This window comes from Rattus rattus, chromosome 3 (genome assembly GCF_011064425.1).
Source record: "Rattus rattus isolate New Zealand chromosome 3, Rrattus_CSIRO_v1, whole genome shotgun sequence".
Classification (NCBI taxonomy): Eukaryota; Metazoa; Chordata; class Mammalia; order Rodentia; family Muridae; genus Rattus; species Rattus rattus.
Window position 1 is genome coordinate 85,048,269 of NC_046156.1, and position 11,250 is coordinate 85,059,518.

The following is an 11,250-nucleotide window of genomic DNA, read 5'->3' on the forward strand; positions in this document are numbered from 1 at the left end:
ACAGTATATATGGAATCCAAGATCTCAAAAGTTATAAAAATGTATTTTTTTAATCCTACAAGCAGCCAAAAGGCATATGAACAATTCTCATTATCACCATGAAAGTGATGTCATCTCATCTGCTACCCTTCCTCCTTTTAGAGGAGTCTGAAAAAAATGGGATGAAAGATAACAACACAACAATAAAAAAGTAATGAAAGGGTTATGTGGCAGTGAAGAAACAGGACAATAATAATGTCAGGCTTCTAGGTTTAATGACTGGACAGACCATAGTGCAGATAGGCAAGCAGGCTTGAGAATGAGTCATGAGACATGGAAAAGGCTGCTCTGGACTCAGCAAGTTTGGAATGTCTCTGAGGACACTCCAGTAGACATGCAGGCAGGCAACTGGACCTCTGAATCTGGAGGTCAAAGGAGGGACCTGTGTAGATATTGATTGCACTGTGAGACATCTGGCACACAGACAGTGTGCAAAGCCATAGAAATAGAGGAGAAGGCCTTGCAAGAGAAGAAAGGAACTAAGATGTTGAGTACAACAGACAAAGGACAATGAACAAACACACACAAAACAAGAGGCATTGACAGAGTCGGCAAGGGCAGCCTTGAGTGGATGATGGGTCTAGGTGGGGTTGGCTCTAAGTGACTGTCTACTAGGCAATAGACAAAAGAATTTAAGAAGAACTGTCCAGGACTGTTGCATTCTGCATTCTCTCACAGTCTTATGAGGGAGTAATGTTATCATTCCTGTTCTCAGATGAAGAAAACAAGGCCAGAAAAAGATAACTTGTCCAAGGTCACACGTCAATGCAGAAGGACAAGACAGTTTATATTCACATGCGATGTGCATACTTAACTGATAAAATAAAGAAATAGGTGGATTGTATTAGTGGGTGATCGGTGTGCTAAGATTAGCTTTCATCATTTTAAAATTACCTGGAAAATGAAGCCAATTGCCTTGGAAATACTCACTATTCCACATAAAAACATTAGCGAATACCATATAGACAGGACTGCGGGTGGCTTGGTTTATCACTCTGATTAAGGCAAGTAATGAAGTGGGCTCTTTCCATTGAGAACTGAATTGAGACAGGGATTCGAAGTAAAACCCAAATCCCTCAGAGTCTTCAATTCATATACCATCTGATGAGCTAAGCCATGGAGCACAGGCTAAAGTACAGATTTGGGAGTCATTACTCATGTGCTCAACAAGTGAGAGAGCTAATGAGTTATCTGAAAAAGAAAGCATTTACATCATCTGAAAACACTGGTTCTCAAAAGCAGGTTCATACCATTGGATCTGAAGTGAATCCACCAACAGCACAACTCTAACTCCTACGTACTCAACACAGTCCTCTCTTTCTCTCAGTCTAACAGTGTAGGTACTAGTCTGTCTACAGGATCCTCAGTCCTCTGGCACCTCACCTAGGAAGAGCCCCGTGTCTGCTCTCAATGTACCCACTTGACTACTACTGCCTCAAGCAGAGTGCTAAGGCATAGCAACCACAGTCCTGCCTACATGGCATTCACTAATGTTTTTATATACGATAGTGTGTGAATATTTCCAAGGTGACTGACTTCATTTTCTAGGTACTTTTAAATGATGAAAAGTCAATCATAACACACTGCTTACCCACTTATATAATCCATCTGACTTCTTTATTGTACCAGTTAATTGTGCACACTGAGTGTGAGTATAAACTATTGTGTGTAGGATGATGTCATTATGCAGGTGAAGGCAGGTACAAAATAGAACAAGGCCTGTCATTGGACGAAAAGGAAGGATGGGCAGGAGAAAAGTTTTAGAGAGAGAGAAGTGGAGGAGCGAACATGGAGGCGGATGTTAAGATTCCTCTCTGCACATTTACAGGTTGTTATGAATATTCCTAAGGGATGGAGGTGTACAGGGTTTTGTGTATCTAGATGAGCAAACTGTATGTTATCTAGGTGGGCAATTATATCTTATCAATTGGATCAGAGGTTATTGTGTTGTGTGTTCTTTCATGTGATGATTTAATTGAGTTCAAGAGAGTGTGTGGTGACTGGACACACTGGGCCGCCACAGAACTGGGATGTATATGTGACATGGTAGCAACCTGCCTTGGGAACTAGATGGGAAAAGAGACTGTTGCCAGGCTCAGAGAGCAGCCATAGCAGTGTGATATGGAATGGAGCTAAGGAGGTGAGATGCTTTGCTGACTGGGATGAAAATATCCAACAGATACCTTGTGGCACTATAGTACCAGATCTAGTGCAGGGAAAAAGAAAGCATTTTATTTTAATTTTACCACAACAATTGTGTCCTCCTGCATTGTTAAAATCCCAATGATTCAGATGTCTTGACATTTCAATGAAATTCAAGAGGTGTCCAAAGGCGTTTTCTGCTTCCATTCCTGCGTTCTTGAGAACCTCCTTCAGCATTAGATTGATCCAGGAATCATTCTAATATAATGTGTTATTTCTTCTGATCAGTCAAAATCATAGTCTCTTTATTAAATAAATCTGAAATTTTTTACATTCTTCCTTGCATTGCTCTGATGTTTTTCCAGACCTTTGAATTTTTAGCACAGTTTTCCATGAGTCTACATCAGCCAAGAGATGTGTACTTGGTGTTAGTCCTGAATTCTTCCCCAGTATTTGAATATATACTCATCTTTAACAACAAAAATATATTCAAGATCAAATTACTGCATGAAAATAGTAATACATATACACTTATATTCCACTTGTAATTTTGTTCTTGTTGTTTTTAAGTCTCATCAACTCCATATTTCAGCTTGGTTTTGGAGAATAATTGCCATTTGTAAGCGCCAGAGAACCTAGTAAATAGAATGTTCCATAAGAACACAACCTTGGCCTCCGCCTGGACGGACAGATGCTGCCAAACTTCTTCAGCAGCTGAGCAGCACCTGAGCTTTTGCTGCTGATATACGACAAAGTTGCTCCCTTGCCACATGAATTCTGATCAGGTAGGAACCTTGATTGCCTCATGCAAATGACCAGCATGCAATCTGTCTGCTCTCAACTGCCTGCTTGACTACTGCCTTGATCAAAACCATAAGCCTGGCCCCTGACAGGACAGTCTAGACAGGAGTCCATACAATTTGCTTAATGTGTCTAGACTGGGGTGGTCTCATGGACATCCTGTCTAGAGTGTTCTTTTTTATTATTATTGGATATATTTATTTACATTTCAAATGTAATCCCCTTTCCCAGTTTCCTGTCTATAAACCCCTTATCCCATTCCCATCCCCCTTCTTCTATGAGGGTATTCCCTCACCCATCCACCCACCCCTTCCCACCTCCTTGCCCTGACATTCCCCTACACTGGGGGCCCAGCCTTGACAAGACCAAGGACTTCTCCTCCCATTGGTGCCCAACAAGGCCATCCTCTGCTACATATGCAGCTGGAGCCATGGGTCTGTCCATGTGTAGTCTTTGGGTAGTGGTTTAGTCCCTAGGAGCTCTGGTTGGTTGGTATTGTTGTTCTTATGGAGTTGCAAACACCTTCAGCTCCTTCAATCCTTTCTCTAACTCACCAAATAGGGGAGGACACAGCATTGTGTTGAAGGGAGCAAAGCATCTCAACAGCCATTTCACCCTCTGCCACTAACGCTCAACCTGTTACATGGCTGTTATCAAATGCATTTGAGTAATGGAAAGAGCATCGCCATTCCTAATATCCCAATTTTAATCCTGGACCTCTTTTCCAGCAACCTAACAGCTTGAATCTGCTTCCTTGAGTCCATTTGTGGATTGAGAGTTTCCATGTCAATCATGAGTCACACACACTCCCTTTTCTTTCCTCTATGCCCTCAGCAGCCAGCCAGTGCCCCATTTCCAAATTTAAGACCCTCTTCTAGGTGATGAACTTCACAGTAAGTGATGTGAAGGATGTGGGGGGGGAAGAGAGGAAGGGAGAAATTATGTGATAATTCAAGCTAAATGAAAATGCTGAAATTATAAACAATACATAGCTTAAATATAAGATGGAGACAAGAGGTGAGATGAAAAAGAATGTAATTCCAAACATATTGTCAAAATGAGGGGATGTCAAGGCTGGAGATTGCTCAGTGGTTAAGAGCACGTGTTATTAACAGAGGAGCAGAGCTCAGGTTCTAGCACCCACGTGCGTGCTTCAACAGCTGCTACAGTGCCCAGGAGATCTGACACCTTCTTCTGGTCTATGCAGGCACTTCACAGACATGTACACATATGCACATGCACACACACACATGAATAAAAACAGAATCCGAAAAAAAATCTAATGAGTATAAGGAGATATTAGAACAAGTAAAACAGGTCAGAAAAATTCACAGAAAGACACAAAGCTAAAAAGCTGAAAGTGTAACAGGCCTAGGTATGGCAAATGGCATTGAAGTCTGTCCTGGTGTTGATTGAAAAAAAAAAAAAAGTCTAACAGCTCCGAGTAAGACAAAATAATGAATAGAAAACAATATGAAAAATCTTGAGTATTCACAACCACAGGCAAAGATTAAACTGAACATCCATATAATAAGTTCTAGACCATCCAAAGCTACAAAGTAAGACATCATCTTACATAAATTAATTAGATGAACCCACAAAAAGGATGGTCAAAGCTAGATGTGTCATTCTAAATGTCACAAGGATCTTACCATCAGTCACTATCAGCATTCAGCGATAAACAAGGGACACTCTTACCTACCTGGCATTTACTGTGTGCTAGCATTGTCCAGGGCTGGACCCAACACTACAGTATGTTCCTAGATAGCTACTGCCTCTCCCCTTATTTTATAACCAGGAGACAGAGCCAGCCAAGGGGTAATCTGCCGGCTTTTGTATAGCAGACATATGACAGGGCTGCTATTAGAACCACCAGTAAAGACTCCAAAAACTCATTGTCTACACCACAGGCATGAATGATTGACCATTGATAGGACATTATTTTTGAGAAGAAGAAAACACAGTTTTTCTAAATCTGAAAAAAGCATTTTGTAGAGTCTAGTACCCATTCCTGAACTTAAAACAATACTCTACTTCCTTACCATGATTGATTCAGAAAACAAAAGACTTCTCAGAAACCAACAGCAGAGTATGCAAGGGAAGATGAGATAACAGAGCCAATCAAACTTGTATTTTAGGATGAAATGTGCACCACTGTGATTGTAAAAGATAATCTTCCCCAGAACAAACAAATGTAATAACAAATTAAACATATTTTTAATGCTAAAGGATATCTCAGTGGCTTTAGTATGGTAATATGTTTGTTTAGTTAACCACCCAGGGGAGAATTTACTGCACTATTTCCCAGACTTCATTGACTCTGGAACCTATTGTCCTCTCTGGGAATCAGTGTCCACTGTTAGGTTAGAAAATGCAACACTATAGCCTGCACTACAACTCCTAATAAAATAAAGGTTCCCATATGGTGAAAGACACAACTCAATACTATCCTAAGGGAGCTAGGCAGTGAGATAAAAGAGGAAAAAATAAGATATAGATATTGGAAAGGAAAAAAAACTCATTATCTGTGAATGATATGTTTACATAAAAATATCTAAGTGCAAGATAATCAATTAAAGATTAAAATGACTATAGTTTGATAGTTAGATGCAGAACTAACATCTACCACAAATGAGCCTGTTTGTCCAGGCAGATTTATGTGCCATTATGAGTAAAGAAGATAAGGCTATGAAACACATAGGACCATTAAAAATGCATAAGCTATTTAATAACTACCCTTTCCTTATTTCAGGTATTAGAATGATTGGCAGAACACTTCATATTCCTTGTTCCTGAATATTGTATTACCATGGAAGACTGAATTTCCCATATGCCAGTGATACATTTAGAAAGAACTGTTTTCATAATTTGTTATACAACCTTCTACAAGGTAATTTTCACAAGTTTTAAGAGTTTACAGAAACTTAGAATAAAAAGAAAAATTTAGACCACTTAATATAGCCCTAAAACCTTAGAAATATTTATACTCCAATCCTTTATGCACAGATCAGAGGTAATTTATCACAAGGAAAATGTAAAAAGGAATAGTCATAATGGTGTCCCTATCACCTTCAAGCCTGAAGCTATGATGACAACTATTTAAGTTGCAGGTAACTTGCACTATGGAACATTGAATGTATAGGAAGTACTACAAGGCCACATTAAAAACTGGCCTTTAAAATGTATAGTCACAGAAAAGAAGAAGAGTTGTTTAGAAGACATGTGTGCTGTGTGGCCCCAGATCCCAAGAGTCAGCCCTAGAAGCAGAGATATCGACAAAGGATAGCTCCTTGGGGAGGAAGAGCCACTTTCCTTTGGAGCATGGCCAATGATAGACTGCCAAGGACCTGTAGATGACCCCACACTCATACACATGTGGGCAGCGTGGGTTAAAGTAAATTTAGGTAGGGTTTCTATTGCCGTGAAGAGATACCATGACCACAGCAAACTTTATAAAGAAAACGATTTCATTGGAAACTGGCTTGTAGTTTCAGTCCATTATCACCATAGTCGGAGACTTGGCAGCATACAGGTAGGCATGGTGCTGGAGAAGGAGCGGAGAGTTCTACATCCAGATCAGGCAGTAGGAAGAGCATGAAATAGCCGGGCCTGGCTTGAGCACATGAAACCTCAAAGTCCACCCCAGTGACATACTTCCTCCAAGGCCATACCCACTCCAACCAAGCCATACCTTCCAATAGTGCTACTCCCTATGGGACTATGGGGCCTTTTTAATTCAAACCACAATCAATCAATCAATCAATCAATCAATAAATAAATAAATTTTAAATAAATTTTTAAGAATATAAACATTTCCCCCAATTTTGATTCTGTAATGATTTTCTTCCCTGCTGTCTTTTGTCTCTGGCTCTGTCCACAAGCACTCAGGCACTCAGTGATGTGTGTCTTTTGTCACCTGTTCCTTTTCCCAACAAAGCTAGGCAAGAAAAGCTCTCACTCATGATGTCGCATATGTCCCTTCCATCTGTCCTGTCGCAGCACTAGGGATGAGTCTTGGGATTGGATTTAGAAAGGAGGAGGAAGTGGTGGGGATTAAGTTAGCGTCTCTGTTTCCTATCAGTTTAGCTGGTGTGTTTCCAGTGAATGGGTTGGGAGAAGGTAGGTTGGAAAAGAAGATCTTTGTGCTCCAATGGGTGTGTGGACAGAGAAAAAAAGGGGGACCGAAATGGGTCTCCTGCTACAGAATTGGGAATAAGAGTAGGAGCTGGGGGCAGGGGTGGATCTCGGGCACAGTAGGATAGGTATGAGTCTACTTCATACTTGCTGTGCTGAGAGGAATGGCTTGTGGGTTAGCAGGGGGTGCCTGCTGGGGTTGGGGTCTTGGGTAAAGCAACAAGTCAGGGGAGGAAGGTTAGGGAAATCCAAGGAGGGTGCAGGGAAGGTTGTCACAAGTATTCTGCTGCAGACCTGGGGATGAAACAAGAGGGGCAGGATTTGGAGGAACAGAAAGAGGTCTATAGGCAGCCTACCTAGCCATTTCCATGCAAAGATATTTTAAGAAATTAATTTTAATATAGTTACCATAAACAGGCACCTGTCTACAAAAAGTTTGGTTTTTCTCAAGAAGATAATGTGGTGGTACACACAGCTTGGGGTCTGTGTATCTTTCTGAGTTATATATAGCGATTCGATTAACTAAATTTATTGTAATGGTGAGCCAAGATAATAACACTTGATCTAATAATGTTCCAAACAAGAGTCTAATGGCATGTGTTCTGAGAGTCAGGAGAATAAGCTATTGATTTTAACGATATTACATTCCGTGTGAGGAAATCACCAATATCACCTAAGATATGTTCGCAGAATACAGACATTCAACTCTGCCTTATCAATCCAGTCTTAGATGATATAATGCAAGTGTTTGAATGGAAAACTCCAGGGTGTGATCTTAAGGTCCTGCTGCACCTTTAACTTCTGCCTTTGTTCAGTCATTAAGCACCGTGGGACAGATATGCTGGCATGCAAAGAGCTACGTAGCTCGCAAGCATTGTCGCAAGACATCATGAAGCCTAAGGGCAAACAATCCTGCAGGTACATTCCCAGAATGAGCATGCTTCATCCGGACAAAGAAAGGGGCAGTAGGACCATTTCTGGAAAAAAGAAAGGAAAAAAGAGAGAAAATCACAAGATCAATTTCAAAACCAGGCAACACAGAAAGAGTTGAGGGTAAATAGACCTTAGCTGTGTCTCGGCTAAGGTGACTTAGCTTCTCCTTAAGACAACAATGCTAAGCACACAAGGTTTTTTCCTATTGTGAAAGCAAGTTCTGCAGATCAAATTGCAAAACAAAGGTTTTCCAAACACTCAAGGTACAAAGAACAACACAGCCACAAAGCAGTTAAACAGCCTGGGAACTAACAGGGATTCCTGAGACTGAAACATAAGGACGACTTAATTCAGGTGGCGGTCTCTATGCGCTGCATTACAGACATGATTAGGCCTCTTCATGATACTTCTTGGCTGTAAATTAAAATAAGATCCGTGAAACCCCTAGGTGACATAATTATTGCAGAACTTAAATTAGACACTTTGTTTGAAGTACGTGGCACTGACATAGTAGCCTGAAAAACAGTTAATGAACTCACGTTGGTTCCTGCAAATGTACGCTTCAAATGTAGATGTGTAGTAAACTTGCTATTCCTTACCAAGACTAAAGAAAAAGCACTGATGAAAATATGGATAGATCTCATGAGAAGTGAAACTGTAGGGATTTTTTATATATATACAGTAATTAAGAGTGCCTCCTGCTCTTTCAGAGGACCCAAGAACTGTTCCCAGGACCCAGGTGAGCAACTGATAACTACCTCTAAGTCTAGCTCCAGGGTATTAGAAACCTCTCTGTTCTCAGGCACCGCACCCTGTCCCCTGCACTCATGTGCACTACACAGAGAGATAGACACCTATGAGGAAAAATAAATTCTTACAGAAACTCTTTTGGGGGGTCAGAGGTAATTGTCATCTCCAAGGTTCACTGCCTCTGTCTGCTAACTTGGCCCTAGACCTGGAAGCTTCTAGTCTCCATACAATCTAATCTAGGCCTAGAATGTTCTCTGCTTCTGAAACTTACTACTGAACAAGCTCTCCCACTCTTGTGCTTTCTGAACTCTTGCTGGCTGATTAACTCATCTGTTCTTGTTCATCTCCACACTAACTGATTCAATCTGGCTTCTCTTGGCTTCTCCTAAATTGCTCTGCTTGGTTTCAAACAAACTCAGGCAATCTGTTCTAATCTTCTGGCCCCTTCTCATTCTCTGACTTGTTCTGTCTTAACCTGTGTCTAATTTGTTCTCTCTCTCTCTCTCTCTCTCTCTCTCTCTCTCTCTCTCTCTCTCTCTCTCTCTCTCTCTCTCCCTGCTCTTAAGTAGCTTCCCTTTCCTCTCATCAAGAGAGTTGAGCATATCCTACTCTGTCAAATCTTTCTCTGATTCATCCCTTTGTCTGACACTCAATTAGACAGCACTTTCAAGCATGCTGCTTCCTTCCACAAACCCACTTTACCTTCATTATTTAGAATTAAAGGTGTGTGCTATGAGCTGAGACACACCACAACTAAAAACAGGGTTTTTTGGTTTGGTTTTTTTTTTTCCAGTGAATAATACCACCTTGGAGTTCACTGTGTGATTAAATGACCTGAAACAATAAATCTTTTTTAAAAAGAAAGAAATGGAAAGCAATTAAGAGTAATTACATGGGGCTAGAAAGATGGCTGAGTAGTTAAGAGCACTGGCCACTCTTTCAGAGGTCCTGAGTTCAATTCCCAGAAACCACATGGTGGCCTACAACTATCTATAGCATAATCTGATGCCCTCTTTCTGGAATGTAAGATACTCACATACATGAAAGAGAGAAAGAGGCCTGGGCGCGAACATTAGCCCTGGGCTGTTGCCGGCTCAGCAACGCTCCTCAGACAGCTCACTGCATGGTGGTCTGGTGCCCCCGCCGCCTGCATCACCGCCGCCGCCTCGCGACGCCCACCGCTGCCTGCCCTGCTGTCACGCTGCCTGTGCCACCTTGGGATCAGCTGTATGATTAGGCCACAAACTTCAATGAGCAGACATATTCCTCAGTTCTGCGGTGTTCTCGGTCACACATTTATGGAGTTTCTGAAGGGCAGTGGAAATTACTGCCAAGCACAGCACGACCTCTATGCAGTCAAGTGAACTGTACAAATTCATTACTACTCCACCAAGGAGCCCCCATAAGAGTGGATAACCTGGACACAGTCGTGTTGAATTGAAATCTGCAGAGCATTTTCCAAGAGCTCAGAGCTGGATGGGGTAAACCTCAGTGCACTTCCTTTGTATTGCCTCAGTATTACTGGATTGCCCGTTTCTCCCAACTCATACTCAAAGCACTGAGAATGTCAAGTGGAGTATATTGAATATTGAAGTAGACTTCAGGTTGTTTTTTTTTGTTTTGTTTTGTTTTGTTTCTTTTGTTTTTTGGTTTTTGTTTTTGTTTGGAATTATTTCTGTATTCAGTTTTTTAATTCTTTCATAACCCTATTGGGTGTTTTTTTTTTAAAACTAAATTAACATGGCTCTAATGAACTGCCCTGCTCCTGTGGAAGTCACATACAAGATGAGATTTCTTATGACACACAATCCAACCAATGGGACCTTAAACAAATTTGTAGAGGAACTTAAGAAGTATCGAGTTACCACAATAGTAAGAGTATGCAAAGCAACTTAGGACACTACTCTTGTGGAGAAAGAAGGCATTTGTGTTCTTGACTGGCCTTTTGATGATGGTGCACCACTGTCCAACCAGATTGTTGATGACTGGTTAAGTCTTGTGAAGATTAAGTTTCGTGAAGAACCTGGTTGCCGTATTGCTGTCCATTGTGTCGTAGGCCTTGGCAGAGCTCCGGTGCTTGTTGCCCTAGCATTAATTGAAGGTGGAATGAAATATGAAGCTGCAGTACAATTCATAAGACAAAAGTGTCGTGGAGCTTTTAATGGCAAGCAACTTTGGTATCTGGAGAAGTTCCGTCCTAAAATGTGGCTCTGCTTCAATGGTCATAGAAACAACTGTTGTATTCAGTAAAACTGAGGTGCCTGATGCCATTGCCTTGGAAGAGGAACTCCAGATGGGACCTGACTTGTCATTTACCCAATGTGTCCACTTACCTGTGGAAGCTCCACGGGAATATTGAAAAAGTTTTACCAGACCACAAGCTTGACAGAATTGCAACCTGTATATTTGGGCTATAATCAACATGTTTGGACACTTAGCAAAAGAATTTTG

General features: G+C 41.2%; 1 pseudogene; it reads left to right on the forward strand.

Annotated features, from left to right (window-relative positions):
- Positions 1 to 10,539: 10,539 nt before the first annotated feature.
- Positions 10,540 to 11,049, forward strand: LOC116895468 (annotated as a pseudogene).
- The last annotated feature ends 201 nt before the right edge of the window (positions 11,050 to 11,250 follow it).